Source organism: Ambystoma mexicanum, chromosome 6q, assembly GCF_040938575.1.
Source record: "Ambystoma mexicanum isolate Mex_15411 chromosome 6q, UKY_AmexF1_1, whole genome shotgun sequence".
NCBI lineage: Eukaryota > Metazoa > Chordata > Amphibia > Caudata > Ambystomatidae > Ambystoma > Ambystoma mexicanum.
The window spans coordinates 1,379,149,422-1,379,174,090 of NC_090937.1; the positions used below are offsets into that span (position 1 = coordinate 1,379,149,422).

General features: G+C 47.9%; 1 protein-coding gene across 1 annotated transcript in view; it reads left to right on the forward strand.

Annotated features, from left to right (window-relative positions):
- HTRA3 (HtrA serine peptidase 3) overlaps positions 1–24,669 on the forward strand; it is a 403,425-nt gene that overhangs the window by 114,715 nt on the left and 264,041 nt on the right. The window lies entirely within an intron of this gene.

A 24,669-nucleotide genomic window follows, 5' to 3' on the forward strand; every position in this document is an offset into this window, starting at 1 on the left:
CTCCGTTTCTGCTAATGACTTTGCTCACTACATTTCCACTCAAATAATGAGTAACAACTCTCACAGCCCTTTTCTTTCTCCCCACCATACTTCTGTCCTCCATTTCTCCCCAATACCCCCTCTACTCTCAACCATTTCTCTCTTATCTTTGATATTAAATTAGCTCCCATCCGTCACAGTGCTAACCGTTCTTGCACTCCCATCCACCTATTTCCGCATCATATAGTCAAACACTTAGTCCCAACTAGCCTCATCTCTCTGAGCTGCTCTTTCCCACCACTGAACAGTTCACTGCCTCTTTCAAATGTGCAACTATCACAACACTTTTCTAGAAAGCCTCTGCTTCCCCAATTGTCCTGATAAATTATCTCCGGTTTCTCCCCTAGCACATTTAATTATTTAAAGCTGCTTGAGTGGGTGGTCTTTAACCACATCACTGAGTACCTTGAAGACAATGGCCTTGCTAGAGACAATTGATTCTGGCATCCATAGTAAATACTCCACTAAGACTGGACTCATGAATTTCTCTATAATTCTGTCTGATGCTCAATTCTCCAACTCTTTTTTTTTCAATTTCCATTTTCTTTTTTGAAAATAGAATTTTTATTAGCATTTTTTAGGTTATTACATCATGTCTGCCGTTTCAACCACGAATTGTTACAGAAAAGAAAAAGAAACATTTTAATAATAACCCTTATCCTCCCCCTAACCCCCCCCTTAGCCAGTGATCAAGTGTTGTTTTCTAATATGTCCAACAAGCCCTCAGAGTTCGTTCGTAGACTCCGACTGTCCATTTATCTTGTGCACACGTGTCATGGGCTCAGTTCGTAGGTGCCTCATTCAGGGGATCCCTTATAGATTGGTTTATGTTTGTGGGGCAACTTTTTGGTCGTGGTCTGATGACCAGACATGACTCCAGGTGTAGGTTCCTCCATTTAGGCCGGGCGTTCATATTTTTCAAAAAAGGGGAGCCAGAGTTCCTCAATGTTGGTCCTACACTCATCGAGGACATGAGTCAAGAACTCCATGTCATATATGGCCCGCACCTTGGTGACCCATTCCTTCTCCTCGGGCATATGCAGGTTCTTCCATTTTTGGGCCAGACAGCACCTGGCTGCCACTAGCATGACCTGCAGCATGTGCCCCTGGGTGTCTTCGTGGTCATCCCCTACCCCAATCCCAAAGACAATCAACCAAGGGCACAAGGGTCTGCGGATTCCATCAACACCCCTGATCCAGGACAAGACCTCCTCCCAGTACATCTGTACCCTGGGGCACCTCCACCACATGTGAATGTAATCACCCTTTGTTTTGCGACATTTCCAACAGTGGGGTCGTAACCCCGGGCTCATTCTGGCGATCCTCTGTGGAGGATAGTGCCACCTATGTAATACTTTTAGAGCTTGGTGGCGGTACTGAGGGGAGGTCGTTGCGCGGTGGGCTCGGATACACATCCTCGTCCACCTCTTGTCGTCTATAGCCGCCCCCAGGTCTTTCTCCCATTGCGTCCGTGCTGGCGGGGGGTCCCTTGGAGTTGAGAACAGGAGGAGTTTGTATAGATGGGATATGACCCCCTTCGAGCCCCGGGTGGAGATGATCATTTTCTCGAAGTCTGTTAGGTCCCTCCTGAGGGTGTCGCCCCATGAAGGCTCAGTGAGGACCCCCTTAAGTTGGAGATAGCGGAATGGTGACAGTTTTCCCAGACCCAGGGCTTCCTCCAGGTCCAGTAGCGGCATGAATGACCCTCCCTCCCAGAGGTGGCCCGCCCTGGTGAGACCAGCTTCATACCACCGCTGGTAGGCGGCTGGTTCAGCCACTTTATCTATAAATGGGGGAGCCCAAATACAGCTCAACGGGGAGGGCCAGGTTGTGAGCCATCTGTAGTAGCCTCCCTCCCTCCAGATAGACTACAGGACTCCCAACACCGGGTGGTTTATAACACTTCTGGGGACCCGTGACCTCGGGACCCATAGCCACTCATCAAGCGTGACCGGGGCAAGTAGCCTGTTGTCTAAAGCCACCCATTGTTTCTCTGTCCCGGGGTTAAAATGGTCTACGAGGATCCTCAATTGGGCTGCCCTATAGTATGTTTCAAAATCCGGGAACCCCACCCCGCCGTCCTCCTTGGGTCGTGTTAGTACATCATATGAAATCCTGTGTTTTTTGCCAGCCCAAAGAAACCTGAGTAAGGTGCGTTTTATTGAATTTAAGAAGGTCTTGGGCACCTGGACGGGGAGCATCTGGAAAAGAAACAGGAATTTGGGGAGGACCACCATTTTGATTAGGTTAAGACGTGCCATCCATGAGAATCCCGATCTCGCCCACCTCTCTATCCCCCTCTTGACTTCTGTCCATAACGGGGTGAAGTTGTTCGGAAAAAGGTCAGCGGGGTTGGCCGTGACCTGGATCCCCAAGTGCCGAAACCCATCTTTCTGGAGCCGGAAGGGGAGTTCCTCCACGTATTTTGTCTCTGCTTCCGATAGGTGACCCCCTACATATGCCACTCATTTGCCCAGGTTGACCTTGTACTCCGAAAGATCCCCGCAATGTGCCAGTCCCCGCATTACATGGGGAATCGTTAGTGAGTGATTGGTGACATGGAGTAGGGCGTCGTCGGCAAATAGGCTGATTTTGCAGTGGGAGTCGCCCATCCGCACTCCGCTGATCGATTCATTGTTCCTTACTGAAATCGCCCAGGGTTCCTTGACCAGGGCATAGATCAGGGGGGACAGAGGACAGCCCTGTCTCGTGCCTCTCCCTAGAGGGAAGGCCTCTGCTTCCATACCGTTAGCAACTACCCTGGCCGTGGCTGATGAGTAGAATGCCGACGTCCAGCCCAGCCATCTCTGGCCCATTCCCACCGCCGAGAGGACCTCCCCCATGAATGCCCAGCTGACCCTGTCGAAGGCCTTTTCTGCGTCCAAGGCAAGCACCAGGGTTCCCTCATCTCGGGTCATCTTGGAGTTTAGCACGTGGAGAGTTTTACGCATACTATCAGAGGCTTGCCTGTTAAGTATGAAGCCAGCCTGATCCGGGTGGACCAAGCGAGGTAGGCATTTCTCTAGGCGGGTTGCGAGCACTCTGGCGAAGATCTTGGCGTCGAGATTCAGGAGTGAAATGGGTCTATAGGAGCCACACTCTTCCAGATCTCTACCCGGTTTCGGGATTACCGTGATGAGGGCCTGCTGGAAGGTGGGGGGGATTGTGTCCCGGTTTCTGATTTGGTTGAATAACTTGGCTAGAGGTTCCGTAAGTGTAGGTTGAAACTGTTTGTAAAAGTCGGCCATATACCCATCGTTCCCCGGGGCCTTGCCAACTTTCAATCTTTTTATGGCTGCCTCGACCTCTTCCGCATCTATGTCCGCCTCCAATTCCTGCAATTCCCCCTCAGTCAGCCGGGGCAGTGGGTGTTCCCTCAGATATGCCCGCATGTCCTCCACTGATTCCCCCTCCTGCCTTGTATAGAGTTCCCTATAGAAAACTGTGAAGGAGTCGACTATTTCTCCTTTTCTATTGCTCCTGTTGCCCTCACTATCCCTGATTGGCCCAACCTTCCTCTCCAGTCTACATCCCCTGGCCCTACGCGCCAATAGTGCTCCCACCCTGTCTCCCCTTTCGTAGTACCTCTGCCTCGTGTACCTCATTTTCTTGACAACCTCCCCTATGAGGACTGTATGTAATGCCTATCTCTTCTCCCTCATTTCCGTCAGGAGGGATACCCTGTCCTCTCCATCCTGGTTGAGCCTGGCCCGTTGGGCCTTCAACTCCATTCGTAACTTGTGTTCTATAAGTCCTCTCTCCCATTTGCGTCTGGCGCCCTCGGTCATGAGGAGGCCACGGAAGGTGGCCTTAGCTGCCTCCCATACTGTCACCATAGCCGTCTCCCCATTATTGTTCGTGTCAAAATATGCCTCCATTTCCTTTCTCAAAAAATCTTTAAACACTGGGTCCCTCAAGAGAGTGTCATTACATTGCCAGCGTGAAGATCTGGGGGAGAGGGGCAGCCACCAGGTTGCCACTAGTAGCTCATGGTCAGACCAAGTTATTGTTTCAACCTTTGGGACCGTGGCCACCCCCCCACCCTCCTCTGAGGTCATTAGCAAATCAATTCTGGTGTATGTGTAATGGGGGGGGGAAGAAGGTGTATCCCCCCGGACCCGGGTATGCTGAACGCCAGACCTCAGTCCAGAAGTGTTCTCTTAGGAGGGTCTGCAGTGCTAGGTTATCTTTAGTGATCCCCTTTTGTTCCGCCCCTCTCGCTGTCCACCAATACAATTTAGGGTCCTTGATAAGATTGAAATCCCCCCCCAGTATCATGGCTCCCTCTGCCCACTCGTCCATTACCCCTAGGATCTGGGTCAGGAACCGTATCTGTCCTGAGTTTGGAGCGTATAGGGTGGCTAGGGTAACCCGTTCGCCTTCGCAGGTGCCCTTAATCCCCAAGAACCTCCCCCCAAAACCCCTCTTGGGTTCTATGTTTGAGAGCTGGAATGTTTTGTTCAGCAGGATCCCAACCCCTTCCTTCTTTGAACTTCTATGGGAGGCCCAATAGTTAGACCCTATTTCCTTACCCCTGATGATTCTTTCCCCTGTTTATAGAGGGTTTCCTGTAGGAAGAGCACCATTAGCTGCTGTTTGCGGAACATGTTGCTAGTCAGCAATCTTTTGTTTTGGGAGTTTAGGCCCTTGACATTTAGTGTGCCTATCTTGCCTTCAACTGTGGTCGTCTTTGGAGTCTACCACCTTTTGCTCCTTGATGTAGTTTTGGTGTGAGGCCCGTTGTTGGACGTTGGGCTCTGGATCGATCAGGCTAACCCCCCCCTCCCTCCATCCCCTCTTCGTGTCTCCATCATCTTCTCCCTGTTGGTCCTTCTCCACCCCCTCCCCTAACCCGGTCCCTCCCCTCCCCCCATGTCCCCCCTCATTCCCCCGCTTTGTAAGGCGTCCGTCCATATCCCCCTAACAAATGTCGGGGTTGGTCAACGAACCACCAAGGACTCTAACCCCAGCCCCGGGTATTTCGTGTATTTAGGGAATCCCGTTTCCTTCTTTTAATGTGGGGCAACCCCACTTAAACTTCGGCTCAAATGCTCGAGGTGGGATCTCGGAACCGTGGTCCCCCACCCCCCCTGTAACCTCAAACTCGAAACCCTTACACGGGTCCGCTTAACAGAATTATCAACATTTTGGTGAACATAAACCAGCCCTGTACTCTCACGGGCCAAACGTTGTGCCAACGTGGCATGTGGCCGTAGTGCCTCCGGCCCTCAACTCCACCAATGATGCAGTCCAGTGACGATAGGCCTAAGAGAATTTCCTCCCCCTCCGCAGAGGTGGTGGTGTCACTTCAGGTGGTCCTCCGAGGCCGTTGATGGGTGCCTGGTTTTTTGGAACTTGCGGGCCCCCTTGACCTTTGATTTGCCACTGAGCTTCTCCAGTCTGCTAGGGCCTCGTGGGGGGTCCCGGGCCTCCCCCCCCAGTCACCGGAGTAGCCGGCATGGTCGCCCCCCAGGTCGTCTGTGACCCGTTGGATGTCCTCTTCCGAGACTAGGTGATGTCTCTCCCCCTGCCATTCGAATGTCAAGTAGAAGGGGTGGCCCCAGCGGTATCTGACCCCCCTTCCCTGAAGCCATCTGGTGAGGTTGCCACACTTCTTTCTCATTGCCAGGGTGAGGGCTGAGAGGTCCTGGAAGATAGACACCGTAGAGTCTCCGTATTGAATGTTACTGAGATTCCTCGCTTTCTCTAGGATCTTGGCTTTGTCTTTATAGTAGTGTAGGCGGGCTAACACCGAGCATGGACCTCTGCCCCCTCCGCCCGCACGGTGGACCCTGTCGAGTTTGATCTCGCTATCGGCGTCCGCCCCCATGGCAATTCTTATGATGTCGTGCACTTTGCCCTCCAGGCCTTGTATAGTTTCTCCTTCAGCTTCAGCTAATCCAAAAAATGTGCAGGTTTCTCCTCTCCCTATTTTCCATGTCATCCACCTTGAGCCAGAGTTCCTCCTCGCGCCGTTGCATTTCTTGGAATCTGGCTTCCATCTGTGTCTCTAGGAGTGCTGTGGAGAGCTGGTTGTTTTCGACTCCCTCCATGCGGTCCTCTAAGGTGGTGACTTTGGTTGTGAGATCGGCCAGTTTGGCGTCCATGTCGGTTCTTATCCCACGAATCTCCTCCAAGATCATCTGGATATTGTTCTGGATGGTGCCCAGGTCGGGAGGCGGGGTGGGTGAGCCTCCGGATGCCATGGCGTCCTCGCTGGCCACAAATTGATATTTAGATAGGCTCTCTCTCCAGCTCATTGGGTGTTTGTTCTGGGCGATTTCTCACGGTGCACGTTGTTCAGCCTGTGGCCGTGATGGAAACAACCCGAGTGGGGAGAGGGGTTGGGGATGCGTTGATCGTGGTTACTGGCACCCGATGGGAGTCAGGATTGCATGAAGCGGATCGGTGCCCCTGTGATGGTGCTCTCTGGGTTTTTTGGAGAGCGGGCTCCGGGGTTTTAGCGGGCCACGTGGCACAACTCGGCGTCCTCTGGGGCGGGGTGAGCCCTATGCATCCATCCGGGGGTCTAGCGTGTATTATGTCCTTCATGTTGCGCCCTACGGTCGACCCTTTTCTGAGTAGTCCACCCCTGTGGGCTCAGTTCCTGAGGGGGGATGGCAACGTGTGGCCTCCTGTGGCCCCCAGTTGTTAGGCACAAGGGCGCGCTCCCGCAACGGCCCAAATCGATGGGGTGTGGGGGGAGAACGAGGTCCCCCCGGATGCACCTCTGCCACAGGTGGGGTATGGGGAGATGCGAGTCAGGCCTCGCCTGGGTGGGTGGGGTCCTCACCTGATGCCTCAAATGCCTCCTTTGAGTGCTCGCTATGGGCGGGGGGGCGCGCTCCCGCGTCGGCCCCCGGAGCCTCACTCCGCCTGGTGGCTGGGATCAGGGTGGGCTCTGGCAGGTGTTAGCCCCCGGGTAGGCAGCACATGGGCGAGGAGGCGTGATGCTCGCGCCCCGCGAGATTGCTCTGCAGTGTCCCCTGTGGGGGGTCCATGTCCGGGGATCCATATGCCCCCTCCTTCTGCGCCGGTGGTGAAAGGGTGTGGGGGGCGCGCTCCCGCTTCGGCCCCCCCAATGCTTAGGCAAGTCCGTCGGCAGGGGTTGGGGTGGCACTACCCCACCAATAGTGCAGTGAGTGAGGCGGGCAGAGGCTACGGCCGCGGGAGGCCTGTCGTGGACAGTGGGGCATGGAGCCCCGGTGTTTTCATTGGGTGCCCGCCGTGGCACCCAGTCTCCTCTGCCGCGGCATCCTCCCTCACCGTGGTGGACTCCCTCCTCCTTGATTCGGCCCGAGATATCTCGCCCAGCGTGTCGCTGGAGGTTGTGGGAAAGGGGCCGCGCGGGCCCTCGAGCCGCAGATCTCGGCCTGTGGATGTCGGAGAGGTTCCGCAGTTGGACCCAGTGGGGGGCCACGATCTCATGTGGCGTCGTGTGGGGGTCGTTTGGTTGGCGGGGCTCCCGTTCCGTTTCTTCTTCTTGGATTACCCGGGGCTGGGTGCAGAGCTCAGAGCATAGGCGGCCATCTTGCCCGCGCCCCTTGGTGGCCTCTCCTGCAACTCTTTTAATATTCATCCATTTGGGCCTCTCTGAATACGTGTGCCTGCACAAATGGAGGAATAGCTAATATCCTTAACATTTTGTTGCAAGTTGATATTCTGTATGTAAAGTTGAAGGTAAGTACACTTGTAGAAAGTCCCTAAACATTCAGTGGGCACATGTCGTACCTTCTAATTCCTGGGATCAGGCTCTTCTTTCACACCCCATCCTATTATCTGAATCGAGTAAAAACAAAAAGGCTCTTTCCTGTAACCATTTGTGCCAGTTCTGCAAGTTGAATGGTTCTTCTTCACCTAAGAAACAGCAAGAGATCTGAGTGCTTCCCTTCCTCCCTCAGTCATCATGCCTCATCTGATTGGCAGTGTCATGGTCAGGTTACCACAGCATGAAACAAGGACTCTCATTCACCCTGTCCATCCTAGCCAACAAGCCTCACCATTTTAACCCGTGTGCGCACACTGTCACATAGCAAATTGCTCCCCAGGCCTCCTTCTCAGACCCATCAATACAAAATCCTTTTATAATATACAAACCCACCAACCTAGAGATTATGTTCATCATACAAACTTGGCTCATTCCCACATCCACACTGACAGATCATCTACCACCATCCGCAATGCCACAAGCAAGCTAACACAATTCTCCTATGGAAAATCCCTGTGCTCCACTCAGCCCCACCCTGGAGAATTCTTGTCTTCTTAAAGGGTGAAACTGAGTGTGAACAGTTTTAATCCTTTACTTTATTTTGCAGTCTTAGAATGATTTTGTTAGATGTTTAACTCCTCTTGGTTTAGGAATCGACACACTTAAATCAGGCACCATCATATTTTCCCTCTAGTTCTAAGAAAAGGTATTACAGATAAGAATAGTTTGTTAGATGGTACCTTCATCATAACAAGAGAAAGTTTCCTAAGATACGCAACGTTCAGTGAAAATGCTAACAACATTAACGTGTGGCATTACAGAAGCATTCTGCGATGCAAAATATTCACCATTCTTTTGGACGTCTTCAGTCATCTGACATTTTCAAAAATGGCTCACGTAGAGTATTATGTTGTTGTAGCTTCATTTAAAAACGTACTACGGTCTAATAATATATCCACTAATATATTTATTTTATTTTATTTATTTATTGCATTTAAATTGTAAAACTATGTTTAAGCAATGTAACTCAATAATAGTAAACTAAAAACAACAAGAGGAAAGAGAAAAGAAAAAAGAAAAAAAAACAACAAAAGAAACCAGAGAAAAATATAATTTGACTCAGGACACTAAGCCCGTCTCAGATAATAATCTCAAAAACAAGAGAAGGGAAAATATAATTTGACTCAAGTCACTGAACCCGTCTCAAATGACAGTCTCTCAAGAAATTGAATGAGAGCAATTACATATTTGGGTTTTGACCCGTTTATCTACATGGTCCACCATCCCACAGGCTCCAGTGCTGTGTAGTCAGAAAAATAAGAATGACTAAAATAGAATGTACGAAGATCTCTCAAACTAGGACATCCTGTGACGATGTGAATCAATGTTTCAACCTCATAAAAATTACTGTAGAACCTACAATGGTTGACTAGTAATATATCTGATTCTAAAATGTTTCAAGAAATAACTCAAATTAAACTAGAGAAGGACCTTAATTCCCTTCCGATGCAGTCAACAGTGGCAACAGCGTGCAACTGTAACACATGGAGTCTTTAAATTCACTTCGCAGTTTGCTTGATTAAAATGCTCTGTTAAATGGTGTGCTAGAAAGATATGAATCATTTCTTAGCATGCAGACATATTTTAAGACATGGGTGCACCATGAACAGACAACATTGTGTCTCTATGCTTTCTGTAGTACAATTAAAATACTTCTTATGTCAAAACACTTTTGCTAACGGCCTTAAATTTATCTGACGTGTTATGACAATGTAGATGTGTACTAATCTAAAACATATTAGCAAAACTACAATATAACCTCAATTTTCAATGAAGCTCAGAATCTATGCAATGTGTTATTCCGCCTGTTTAACTGGCATAATCAACTATGCTCCTCCTCTGGGCAAAACTATCTTCTCACAAAACGGAAGTGAACAGGTTTCAAGCTATTATTTCCAGATCCCTGTCTTTTAAACGAACAGATTAAACAGTTGATTCCCAAATCACTGGCTTTTTAAAATCTTATAATTTCTTTAAAAATTAATCATCAAATCACATGTCCCACTCAATTCAGTGGCCAATTTTCTATTACATGTATGCTCGCGTACTGCGCCATCTTAGATAGGTGCCCCCACTCCTCAGCGGAGCTTGTGAAGAGAATGTTCTCAGAGCTGGCTCTAGGGAACCAATCCTTACATGTTGGCTGGGCTTTGCTGCTTTCCAAGCCTGAACAATCCAAAGCTAAACCCCAAACTTGGGTTTGTTTAGCTTTCACCAACACCATTGTGCACAATCAAGTCCTGCAATAATCCGTCCTCTGTCTATAGGTGCCTCTCTCTATAGGTGCCCTCTGGTTGGTCTGCTCTTGGCTCACCAGTAGCAAAGTCTTCTCTTGTCTCATCATCAATGAAAACATCTGCCACAGTAAAATGGAATGTTGATTGCTAATGTGCTAGTAAACTGCTGGCAAGTTCTGCTTCTATCGTTTTAGTCTCCTGTAAGAGAAAAGAGTGAGTCTGTTAATTACCTTTGAAATAAAATGGCAATTAGAAGATGGTTGAATTAAGAGTAGTTGAAATCGTTATTACATGAATCTCTCCCCTACACATCAGTTCTGCTCATTATACAGAAGGGAGAGGACAACAATCGAGGTACAACATCTCTGTCCAATAGGTCAATCGCATTGTCTTCTCATCAGTTTACGTCTCTATTAGGCTAATTGCTCATGTTGCTTCATGTTGCTTCTGATTGACATTCTGACATGACACAACCAATGCATGGACATCTGATTCTTTCAATGATTCAATCAAGGACTGACTATTGCCCGGAAATATCAGAGTCTTTTTCTAAAATAAGCAAAGTTCCGTGGCGGGAATGGAGCTTCAAAACCTGTCTCTCTGTGTCACAACAACTGCCGCCTTTGGCTTTGCATCGCGGATGTCTCCTGTGTTTGAAATTGACACAAATGAGCATTTAATCTAGTTTTTAATGATGTATGTTAGGTTTACTTTATTTAGAAAAATACTAACCTGTCACTCTGCATTTATGATACAGGAAATCTTTTAGTTCATTTTTTATAATCGCTTTTTTGGCAGTTTCAAAATACAGTGCTACAGGCTGGTTCATCGAAGTGCTACACTATCCCTGAAGAATGCATTTGTTTCAGGGCTTACTGCATATGACCAATATCCTTCTTTGAGTTTGTTCTGCAGTAATACAACATGAACGCACACTAATTCACTTGTTGGTTTAGGAGTCGTTCAATAGCACATCATATTATCTAGACGGTTCAAACCACGAGATTGGCTGTGAAACATCACATGATATGACAAGGCAATGGCTTCTCATCAAATATAATCCAAATAAACACTTATTACACTCCCTTCGACATTCAGTCCCCCTAACAAAGGCCTCTCTGGCCTCACACTGTTCCCTCCCACCCATCACATTCAATCTTGTCAACCTACCTCCAGGCAGCAACAATAATTTCATCAGTGACTTTACCAGTTCAGTGTCCTCCGTTAACAACACAGAAAATACTTAGCTCAGAAGCTTGTATGTTTCAGAAAAATATTTCTACAAAAACTTGAGACCTCATCATGTCAGCTAATTCTATTCTCTCCTGCCTCCGACTCTCACTTCTCTGTTTGGACTGGGCAATCTCATTCCCGAGCACCACACTCCAGTCCCCCCAAAAAGTAATGTCTAAATCACGACACATCACCACCTGTTGATGTCAACATTAGGATTTTAAGTCCTTGTCATTTTTGCCGGGGCCTGACAATTGATGAGTCAGTTTGGTGGAGGCATCTCTGAGCACTTTCGTTGCAGACCTTTCAGGTTGCTGAAGCAGGTTGTTCTCCTTAGTAATAAGTGCAGGAAGTAGTGCACGATATGGCCCTGAAATTATTATAGAGCATGTGCTACCACTGTTCCATACCCACCACTTATCCGTTGTGATCATGCTGCAAACTGTGTCTACACAATTAAAATCACATACCCAGCATAGCTTATTATCTTCAATTTATACTTTGGAATTCAGATTTGCTTCAATATTATGTTACATTTATATTGTTGCATGGCCATCCGGAGTAGGTTAGTCACAGGAGTACCAGTAGTGAAGTGCCTTATACATCCACAATCATATACAACTATAACCCAGAATGCCCATGCCAGAAGATCTGTGATATCAGGTTCAACAACATCAGGTTCAACAAGCTTGGCCAGAATCAGGAGCCAGGGAACTGGGATCTCTGCCAGTTAAACATGCTGTGAAAATTATTTGACGATGCCCCTTGGCCAGAGGCACGTTCCGAATGCTCATGTTTCTTTAGAAACCATTATAGATAGGATATATTCTACAATAGTGGCTTCTGTACTTAGAAATGTGGATAATTTATAGACATTAAGAACACCTCAACACAATCTTGGCTCTTCTCACTAAAGAAAGGAGGGCGTTTAATATAATTTCACCTATGTTATAGTACACATTCTATTGTTGATATTTGTACAGCATGACGTAACCCCCGGAAGAAGAGGAGCTCTTTCAATACCAACATAGAACACATAATTCCAGGCAAAAATACACATGATCTAAATCAGGACTAAACTCACTCAGTAATAATGATACATTGAGGAGTAAACTATGTGAACATGGCAGAACAGGTTTTTGAATAAGGGATACATTTTCAATACATTGTTTTATGCCAGCAATATATAGACTTTTTTTAATGAAAGGGCACAATACACCTCCTTGGATGATGATGTGATGACAATGATGATGATGATGATGATGATCCTTTGAGGACAATATTGCCGCCTCCCTTGTAAATCTCCTCCTACCTATATTGATTAGTACTCAGTGTTAGATAATGGACATAATCCCCACAGTGAACAAAATCAGACATATACACTGGGGATGACACTTTGTAATCTGAAGAAAACCTAATAGTGAATTCTCTAAAATCATTTGGGCCATTTGGCCCAAATTCTAGTCTCTACCATTACCCCAAATTCACTGATATGTGCCATCTAATTTGACGTTTGTGACCACCTAGCCACTAGATAAAAGCGGTAAATTCAAAAATCATAAACTCCATCAGAGCTTTTGAACTCGATATGAAACTTTTGATAGAAGACTCAAACATTTTCAAGAAACAAGGAAGTAGGAAAGAATTGTAGGTACAAAGTATGATTTATTTTAAAGTGGGACCATTTTTACCATTTTCCAATGAACACCAGGTATACTGGAACACAATTACATCGCCCTATAATACATATGCATTTGTTATGTAAGGGTTTATAATCCGGCTGTATAATTTGATATTTCCTGCCGAAGAGGGTCATATCCAGATAGATTGATGTTTCACTAGATCTGATTCACAAAATAATTTCCCTGCCAGTACAACCAGTACATCACATTCCCTTAATTGACTTGGTGTTACATACAGATTGTTCACCATATCTGATTCCCATAAACCATACCCTAGTATTGTTTTCCTTTCGTTTGTATCATGAAAGGCAACTTTCTGTATGCTGGGTAAAGCACCTGACACACTGTTCATGCATTGTCCCAAAATAATGTGGTGTCAGCATTCATATGTAGACATGTCCACAGATGAAATGTAAATGGCTAATTTCCAGTGCAAATGTAAATAAAGAAAGAGCAAATACGTGAATGGTCCTGTGTGTTATGTGAAATACTACTCAGTATAGCTTTCCATCCAGGCCTTTACAAAAGGATCCTTGTATATAGATTTCACCCATCTCACAAATGTTTACCTGAATGACATCTTCTATATCAGTACCCACAAAAAATGCAACTCCACCCTATCAAGGGTCTTCATGGGATGAAACCGAATAATTATGAGGAATTAAGAACAGTCGTGGGCCCGTTCAAGCAAACCGGGACCATGACATATATATATATATATATGTATATATATATATATATATATAAGCTAAATAAACATACTTGCTCTCTGCAATGATTCTGGCATGTATGACCAACCAATAATGGTGTGATGGATCTGGTGATGCCATCACTCTTTTACCAGTGGTGGCTTCTTCCCATATGACCAGGGGACGGCAGCAGCTACTGATCCTGACCCTGGAGGCAGCTACATGAGGGAGGAGCCCATGGAGGAGGTGACCTTCAAGGGGGTGATGCATCATTGGATGAGGCATGGCATCTCCCTTTTCGTTTTAGGAATACCCCTTCTGTTCCCCATGCTTTAATATCCCATTGCCATAACTCCCTTCTGCCACCCAGAGAACCTAATGCGGATATCTTCCCTTGTGTTGCACATACGTTTCCCAGAACTAACTACCATGTCTATGAAAATAAAAGGACTGTAATAAGAAATTTGCCTAGAGCAATGAAGATCACTGGCAGTGAGAAGCACAGAATGCAGATTAGTTGCAGGGAACCACTGATAGGTGCTTTGAGGTTTTAAAAAGCACATCCAGAAGAACGGCCACCAGGGGGCGCAGAGACATCCATGGACTCTGCGTGAGCTCCGCTGCAGCCGCCCCGAAAGATGGACTGAGCCCCCACTTTTTGGACCCCCCCCCGGAGAAAAAGCGTGAAGCTACTGTGCGAATATCTCCCCCAACACTGGGAAAAATCCAGACCGAAAACGGACCTGGGATCCCGACGAAATCCGACTCCCAAGCTGCGGCCATCCGAACCGGAGAGAAAGCGAAACCAACCTGGCACACGTGCGCTGCAGGGCATACTCGGGAATAGCCCACAACAAGAACCCGCGAACGGAGCCTACGCGATTGCGGAGGATCACGGCCCTGAGCAGATACCTGACATAACCAGGTGGGTGCCGTAGCCCTGAACCCACCCGAACCCCCGCTCGAGATACCCCCCCTGCCTGGCATCCACGAAGGACCCACAACGCGAGGCGAGGCCTGTTAACTGCCCGCCCCTCTTCGAGCAGCCGAACACAGAGTTCAGGGCCGCCCGACATCTGCACCCCACCGCCCCCGGACCGCATCGGATAGCGGCCGCGGACCCATCCCTCGTGAGTGGTTCGGGACTCGACGCCTCATCTTGGCCCCCTCCCCCAAAAGCCCCCCCGCGACTATCCGGTGCAGACCTGCCGGATCCTGATGCTCCAGAGGGGGACATAACGGCGCCGAAGCACCTACCAGAGAGAAGGCCTCCCCCTCAAGTGACCAACAGACTACCTAACGGATCACCCGGGAACCAAAACGAGGAGAGACTACACGACACGCCCGGCTCCACCTCAGAAGCAAGGTGCACCCACGGACCGGCCTCCCTGCACCTTGTAGAGGGGCCCCACCAGTAAATCACACGCACTCCTGAAACCGAGACGAGAAACCCACCGGAAGTATAGTCTGCCGTGGACCCACCAGTAGTGGAGGTGAACGGGACAACCCTCAGAACCACGAACCCCGGCACAGAACGCCGTAGTGTCAAACGGGGAGAGCGACACCGGAGGGAAACCAGAGGTGAGACCCCAAATCGCGGCACGTGAACCAAACAGTGCTCCGACTCTCCTGAGAACACGCGCGAGGCATCTCCAGACCTGAGGCCCCTCCGGTGTACACCTCGCTGGCGAAACCGAAACCATATCAAACGGAGGGAAAGGCCCCTGGACACAGGGCGTGTGCCTCCTCTATTCAAAGGAACCGAGTACACACTCCCCGCCAGCATCTCAGCGGTGTATTTCGAATACCCAAACCTAAAGCTGCAACCAACCCACCACTGCCAAGAAGGAACTACCCTATGTGCCTTCTAACGGATTAGTACAGAGGGTAAGGCCCCCAAAACAGGGGCGTGTGCCTCCTCTGCCTGTCGCTTTGAAGAAAACCCTGCATGAACCCTGCTCCTGCACTTTGCCTACGCCCCCACCCTTCCCGCTCTGACTGAACCAGCAATGGCAAACAACATCACTACGGAAAATGAACTAGCGGCGGCAACGAAAGGAGACATTGCTGCCCTTCTGGGCGAAATAAAGAACTTGGGCAGTAACATAGGAGGCAAAATAGACAGGATCACCCAAAGACTCGATAGCATGGAGGACAGGCTTGAAGGGGTGGAAAATAACCAGACCTCAATCGATACGTTAGAGATACAACTCGAACAGAGAATAAAGGACCTGGAACGCAAAGAAGATGAGTTCAGACTCAAATTGGATGATTTGGAAAATAGAGAAAGAAGGAACAATATACGCATCTTTGGAATTCCTGAGAAAGAGGGGGAAACGGAGGCAGACCTCAAGGAAACACTTCACAATATTATTAAACTCCTCACAGCAGATGATGAAGTGGATGAACCAATAACGGAACGAATACACAGAGCAGGTGGCCCCACGGGTGGTCCACGATCGGTTCTTGCCCGATTCCATCGCTTCAGAGACAAAGCCAGAATTCTCGAAAAAGCCAGAAGGAGCGACGAGATCACGCTAGGAGGAACACGAATCTCAATTTACCAAGACCTTTCCTCCCTGAACCTGGCTCTCAGGAAAACATGCGGTCCGCTCACAAAGATGCTCAAAGAAAAGAATGTTCGATACAGGTGGGGCTACCCCTTCTCACTTTCATTCGAATATGAGGGAACCAGAGTCAGGCTGAGATCCGAGAAGGAAATACAAAGGTGCATATCTAACCTCCTTGGCACTCAGGGAGAGGTGGCCGGCCTGGGAGAGACACATGGAGAAGGACGAGAGTGGCGAATCCAAGGCCCCAGGAGAAAGAAAGTAAAGGGGTCACGAAAATTCCGGAGAGGCAACATCTCGCCAGAAGCAGATAATTGAAGCCAAGCGACACTGGTAAGACAGTTCCAATTAAATAAGCGAATGATGTAATGAGGAGATACGAACACATACACGTTTCCCTAACTCTAATGACCAAAATTAGGGGGGAACCAAGGAGGGGCTCACTCCGGACAAAGATGACCTATTTGGTTAAGGGGCGTGAAGTAACGGCCCCCCAAAGTGGTCCGATGCCGACCTGGAGCAACATGCCGGGTTCGATCGGACGCCTTCAATTAGGACTGGGGAAGGGATGGAGGGAGGGTGAGGGAAAGGCCACAGGGCCGAGGCGGGTCAAAGCAGCGCACATATTAAACCAAAACAAGCACAGCAGCAAGCAATCCACGAGTACAAAGCATTACCAATCACACACGAAGAGACTGTTTCCCATGAGAAAGAGCAATGACAACAGACACTAACACAAGGAAAAATGTCTCCTTGAGAGTCGGGACACTCAATGTAAAAGGACTCAATTCACCGACGAAACGGTCCCTCGTCGCCAGAGAATTCCGTAGGGCTGAAATAGACATCCTCTTCCTGCAGGAAACGAAATATATAAAAGGAGAAGAAAGACCGATCCTTGGGAAACGAGTTGGGAATGAATACTGGGGCTCTGGCCCGCTTAGAAAAGGAGGGGTGGGAATCCTCATCAGGAAAGGCATAGCATTCACTCCTACCAGGACATGGTCTGACGTGGAAGGACGAGCTCTGCTCGTGAACGGGCAAATAGGTAAGGTGAACGTAACAATTGCGACCCTGTATTCCCCGAACACGGGTCAATTGAGATTCCTCTCCAGAACGATTCCCAAGATAATACTAGAAGCCACCGGGCACATTATCTTAGGCGGAGACTTTAACCAATGGGCGGACCCGGTCAAAGACCGTAAACCTGGGAACCCCAACACGAGTCACCAGAACAGACTTGAGCCAACTGAGCTTGCGCAAATGATGGAAATGTATAATATGAAAGATGGCGCTGCAATGAGAGCCTCTGGAAAGACGCTGTCTTCAGAGCTGAAATGGAGATGGAAATCTCCCAATTCTTCGAAACAAATGACAATGGGGAGACGTCCAAGCAGACCGTCTGGGAGGCAGGGAAGGCTACCTGGAGGGGGATTCTGATACGAGAAGGTTCCTCAAAAAAGAGAGAACGTAACCTTATCGAACAGAGGCTACGAACAGAAATCCACCTACTGGAGAGCAAACCTGACCCAGACGCAGAATTAGTCCCCATAAAAATGAGTAGAGCCAGAGAGAAAAGAAACAAACTGAAACTATTAGAACACGAACAAGTGGTGCGCAAATTAAGGTTTCTGAAACAAAAATTTTACGAAAAGGGGGACAAGTCAGATGCGCTTCTCGCTGCCAGGCTTCGAGAGCAGAGAGCTGAACGAAGAGTACTAGAAATCTCTGAGGATAACTCCCCAACATCACACGCTCACACCACTATCCCCGAATCCTTTGCCAACTTTTACGAGGCACTCTATTCCTCGGAAGAGAACTTTGAACAAATAGATACAGAAACGTACCTGTCCTCAATAATTGTCCCCCGTATATCACAACAAGAAGCCGAATTGTTAGAATCCCCTATCATAGAATCGGAAGTCCAAACTGCCATAAAGAGGCTAACCCTAGGTAAATCCCCGGGAGAAGATGGCTACACTGCCGGATTCTATAAAACCTTCATTGCAACACTGTCTCCTTCCTGACGACCCTTTTCAATGAGATAATGGACACGGGGAAACCCCCGGACTCCTTTACCAGGGCACTGATCACAGTGATCCCCAAGACAGGGAGGGATCCCACGAAATGTGCCTCTTACCGCCCCATCTCCCTGCTTAACCTGGATGCGAAAATCTACACTAGAATCTTGGCTGCAAGGCTGGAAACGCTAATCCCGCAACTCATACACCCAGACCAGGTTGGATTTATACTCGGGAGACAGGGATCTGACACAATGCGCAAAACCCTCCACCTCATCCATACATCCCAGGCCCTAGATAATGACCCGGTCCTACTCTCTATCGACGCAGAGAAGGGCTTCGACAGGGTAGAATGGGGATTCCTAAAAGCGGTATTATGTAAAGTGGGAATGGGCACGAGGTTTAGGACAGCAATACAGGCAGTATACTCAGATCCTAAAGCCTCAATATTCGTGAACGGTGAATATTCCAGATGGTTTAACTTGCAGCGTGGGACTAGACAGGGATGTCCCCTCTCGGCAATTCTCTTTGCACTCTCACTAGAGCCCCTGGCAATAACGATGAGGGCCGACCCCGTCCTAGAGGGTATTCGAATGGGGTCGACGGAATACAAAATCGCCCTCTATGCAGATGACATCCTCCTCCACATTACTAACCCCCTTTCTTCCATCCCTCGGGCCCTCTGCCTGCTGGAAGAATACGGTAGACTATCCGGGTTCAAAGTAAATAAAACCAAGTCAACACTCTTTCCCCTCCAAGGCTCAGAAGATGAAAATAACACCAAATTCTCTCCCCTGGGCCTTAAAATTGAACACACAAAACTACAGTACCTGGGGATACAAATTACGAAAAAGCTGAGTGACCTATATGAGGCTAACTTCCCCACCTTACTAAACCAGTTCCGGTCCGACCTGGCAAGATGGGATAAGCTCACAATATCTTGGCTAGGTCGACTTAATGCAATAAAGATGGTATCCCTCCCTCGATTCCTATACCCCTTCCAAATGTTACCCATCAAGATCCCGATTGGTTTCTTTACTGAAACCAAAAGGGCCATGCTCCGATTCTTATGGCAAGGGAAGAAAGCGAGGATCCCGTATAAGATCTTAACACTCCCCAAAGACAAGGGAGGGGTCGGACTCCCTGACCTACACAAATACTATGAAGCATCTCAACTAAGAGTACTAATCCCACATCTGCGTAATCGAACAGTCATCCATTGGGTCAACATGGACAATCACTATTTCTCACCAGCCACGGTCTCGGAATGGCTCTGGGCTCCGAAGGAAAGAATCCGAAGAAAACTCAAAGGTCACCCCATACTGAGCACCATTTGGGACATCTGGACACAGGGAAAGAATATGCAAAACATTACCACCTGGCCAGCCCCTTTAAGCCACTTATGGTCCCCTGGAATCAACAACCACATTCCAAATGTAGGACGATACCAAGCATGGTATGAGGCAGGATTGGAAAGAGTTGGGCAACTACAAAGAAAAGACTCCTTCATCCCTCTCCCAGAATTAACGGAAGCCCTCGGAATAGGCCCACTGTCCACTTTCCAATATATACAAATCAAAGGCGTCTTGACGAGACCTCTGTGGAAACCTAAATTCATGAGAGACCTCACTCCCTTTGAAAAGATACTCGACTCAAGAACTGAAATGAAGGGTCTAATATCCGACATGTACACGGCACTGATAGAAGGGGAGGGAGCGAACACGGACGCACTGAAAGGCAGATGGGAAAAAGACTTCGCTGAAGAGATTACACCGGACCTATGGAGTACCATATGCCAAGCGGCCACACAAATATCCATCTCAAACCAATACAAGCTCCACGCAATCAAGTTGCTGCATAGATGGCAATACGATCCAGTCAGGTTATCCAAGATGTTCCAAACAACCAAGCCAGAATGCTGGAGGGGATGTGGGGAAAACGCAGACTATTGGCACATGTGGTGGGGGTGCCCCCGAATAAAAGTCTTCTGGTCTGAAGTGTTGGGCTGGATCAAAGAAGTCGACAGCATTATCAGAACAGCTGATCCCTACCTCATGCTCTTCGGCCTCGAGAAGGATGGGGATGACTGGATCAAAACAGAGGATGTAGCCCCACAACTGCTATTAGCGGCAAGAGCAACGCTGGTAATGAAATGGAAAGCCCCCACAACCCCTACGAAAAGCGAATGGATCAACGTTGCCAACAATATTTGCATAATGGAACATATCACAGCGTCACTACACGGAAGATCGTCGCAGATTGAAGCCCTCTGGATGGAATACAAGAACATACACCTACCCAACGGACGCCTCAGCCATAAACTGACCACCCCAAGAACAGAAGAGAGAAACAAGGCCTAAATAATATTGAGTCCGCCCCCACTAAAATGTCCTCTCAGGATTGAGGAAGTTCCCGACAACACATACTAACTCTGATTATCACAAGATGAATGCTGCAAGAACTGTACCAAACGCTGCTTGACCACAGGAGGGTGGGGGGTGGGCAACAGGGGTGGGGGGAAGTCATGTTTACACTCGAACATTATGTATGAAGATCGTGTCTGCCGGACAAACACGGAATACATGGAGTTTTATGGCTTAGTTCTACTGTTATAAGATATGTACTGCTTTTCTTATTGTTGTACCATGACTCACACTTGTAAAACTTAATAAAATCAAATTTACAAAAAAAAAAAGCACATCCAGCATGGCTGGGAGAGAGAACGCTACCTGGAGGAATCTTGAAGAGCCAAGACCGCTGAAGAGGAAGGAGAATGGGAGCAAGAAGACAACACAGTGTGAAGGACCCCCTGGTTGCACTACCCGAGGCTACCTTCCGTCAGAGCACCACCCTGTCTGTGGCTTGGGAGCAGTAACCCCTGACGTGAAGCCAGCTGCATAAGTAGCTGATCCCGGAGAAGCCAGAAACCAGGAGAAAGTCAAGCGGGAGCCAAGAGCTGAACAAAGCCTTCAATCAGGAAGCCAGCGACAATGAAGCCACCAGCCAACGAAGAAACCCGAACGCCACAAAAAAAACGGAGAGAAACACTTTTCCCCAAATGCCGTGCACCGAAAAAACAAGTACGCTAAGGGAGAGATGGATGCTGGAGATCCGTGAGGCGATGGGGAATAGTAAGCAAATAAGAATAATGGGGCAAGTGACCCCAACAAAGGAAGTAAGCCAAAGAACGTGTAATGAATATTGGTAAAGAGGGAAACCAAGACATTTTGTAATGAAAGTAGATGAACATTAAGTGTGAAACCTGCTACCAAATATCGCTGTGAATCCAGTGGGCAAGTGCGTCAAGAGAGACGTATGATACATTCCTGGCAGGGTAGTGTGGCAGGGACAGTGAAGTTTTCAAGTGTGTTGAATGAAGAATATGAAAGAAACGCCCTAGCAAGAAAGTACACCAGGCCCAGTGAAGTTTGCAAGTGTATTAAATAAAGTACATATGAGAAAAGCCCTGGCAGGAGAGTATATCAGGCAAAACTAAATTTGCAAGCATTGTTGAAAGAGTACAAAGAAAAACCCTGGCAGGAGAGTATATCATGCAAAACTAAGTTTGCAAGCATTGTTGAAAGAAGTACAAGAGAGAAGCTCTGGCAGGAGAGTATACCAGGCAAAGCTAAGTACAAGCATTGTTAATGAAGTACAAGACGAAAATACCTGGCAGAAGAGTATCCCAGGTGAAACTAAGTTATGATATGATATGATATGGCATTTATAACGTGCCTATACAAAAGTGTTTCGAGGCGCGACGAGGCAGGGGAGAGGGAACAGAGAGAAGACAGACAGGGATCTTACTAGGCCAGGTGTCATTCATATTGCGCATGTGCATGGGAAGGGGGAAGGGGAAAAGTGTGAGGGGGAAGGGAGAGGGGAAAAGCGCAGTACATGGGAGAGGGGAAAGTGTAGTACATGGGATAGTAGAATAAATAAGAAAAATAACGGCCGGATGGTGGCAAATGCAAGGTAAGAGCAGACATAAGTGCTGGTGTGGGACTGTAGGGATACAGAATACAGTCCCCAGGTGTGGGGGTTGCCAGGGAGGTAGTGCAGGTGTGCAAATGGCGGGGCCTGGGCCCAAGGTCACAAAGGGTGGCCAGGTAGCCAGTGCAGTTTTAGCCAGGAATTCAGCAGGGGAGAGGGGGAGAGAAAGCAGAAGCAAAGAGGAAGGTTTTGAGGTGCTTCCGGAACCAGAGATGGTTGTCCTCAAGTTTCAGGGAGGCAGGAAGGCTGTTCCTGAGGGAGGCCCCTGCCGAGGAGAAAGATCTACCACCAACTCATTGCTTGTTGCTTGGAGAAGCGACGGACCATGAGGGAGTTGGATGTGGATGAGCCAAGAGCTTGCGAAGGAAGATATTTGGGAAGAGAGGTTTGAAGGTATTGTGGACAATGCAGAGGGTTTTGAACTTAATCCTTGCAGCCACTGGGAGCCAGTGCAGAGATTTCAGTCCTGGAGAGATACGATCCCTGGGCTTGAGGCCAAGGACAAGTCTCGCAGTCCTGTTCTGGATAAGTTGCAGAGGGTGGAGAGTAGAGGCAAAAGTCCAGCCTAGAGAGAACCAGGGCTCTGGAGATGGTGAGCTTCTGGGGGAAGGAGAGGAAAGATAGAATACCTCTGAGGAGGTGTAGCTGGTAATGTGACTTCTTAGAGACCTCAGAGATGTGAGGAGAGAAGGAGAGTGTGGAGTCGAAGATGACCCCAAGGTTTTTAGCCTTGCAGGTGGGAGCAGGAAGAAGGCCTAGAGAGGCCGGCCAGAGAGATGCAGGGAAGGAGGGAGTGGGTGTGCCAATGAGTGAAATCTCAGTCTTACAGGCATTAAGGCAGTGGTCATTGGCGGCACACCACTCCTGGATAGCAGACAGACAGTCAGAGATGAGGGAAGGAGAGGGGGAGGCCGAGGGTAGCCTGAAAATGAGCTGAGTATCATCCGCATAGCACTGAAAGTTGGGGACGAGAGCGGCGATGCGGTGGGCAAGGAGTGCCAGGTATTGGTTGAAAAGCCAGGGAGAGAGGTTAGATCCCTGGGGGACACCACAGGTAGAGAAAAAGATATTGGAGAGGAAGACCCAGGAAGGTACAGGAGAGGTAGAGACTGCGGCAGGATTGGCTAGTTACTTACAGATTTTAAAGAGTTCAGCCAAGTTGTTAGATGCCGCAGTTTAATATACCAGTAATTTTTGTTATTCAGAGACATTTAATTGTAAGAAAGAATTCTTGAAACAAAATGTACATACTATGATGCTCAAATTGAACATGCAGGTCATAGCACCAAAAAGCTTTTTGAATTGTATAGATCTTGGGAGAAACCTGATGCTCTTACGCAAGATATTAATCCCAACAAGGAAGACTGCGAGAATGTACAAAAAGGCTTTCAAAATAAAGTCCTTTTAGCCTGTGAAAAAATTCACACTGCACAAAGCATCACAAAGACATCTTTAAAACCAGAAGGAGAGACCTGTAAAGGGAAAGATAGTACCATACCAAAGTTTCACTTTCAAGAGATAACTACGGTGGATACCTTGCTCATGCTTGCTAATATCAGACCCACCACTTGCATCGGGGACAGCCACCTTTGAAAATCATTCTCAAGCATAATAACATCTTTGCTCCATTTCTCACACGTTTTATAAACACCTCTTTTGCGCATAACAGTGTGCCAACTGCCATTAAGGAAGTGGTGGTCACTCCTATTGTTAGAAAGGCTGGGCTTAGTGAAAACCTATGCCCAATAACAAACACCCCTTTCCTTTTAAAGATACTAGATAAAGCGGCCACTAAACAACTGCAGACCCATTTTGAATCTACTGCAGTGTTTCACCATAAACAATCGGGTTTCCGCCGGAATTATGGTACTGAAACTGCATTGCTAGATCTGCAAATTCAAATGTTAAGTTGCTTGGATGAGGGGAAAACGGTCCTGCTCGTCTTACTGGATCTCTCTGCGGATTTTAATCTTCTTGCTCGTGCCAGACTATCAGAAACCTTAGCTAAAGTTGGAAACTATACTAAACACACCGTAGCATAAATTGACTTTTTTTTAGGTGAAAGAACATCAAAGAAATGCCTGGGGCATGGTATGTTCAGACCTATTTAATTTAAGTACGGAGTACCAGAGGGAGCCTGTATTTCCCCAATACTCTTCAATATCTATATATGACTCCTGTGTTACAAACTGGAAAGGATGGGATTCCATTTTACAAATTACGTGATTTCCAACTGGTCATGGAACTCAGTGGGGACCACACTAGGGACACCAAAACACTCAACCACATCTACTCGGTCATCCAGGAGTAGATGACACAAAACTGGATGTGTTTAAACAGCTCTAAGACTGAGCTTATGGTATTCGGATGTACCAAGGCTAAAAAGAAACTTTACGATCGACTCTTGTGACATCAAAGTGGTTGAAAGAGTAAAACCCTG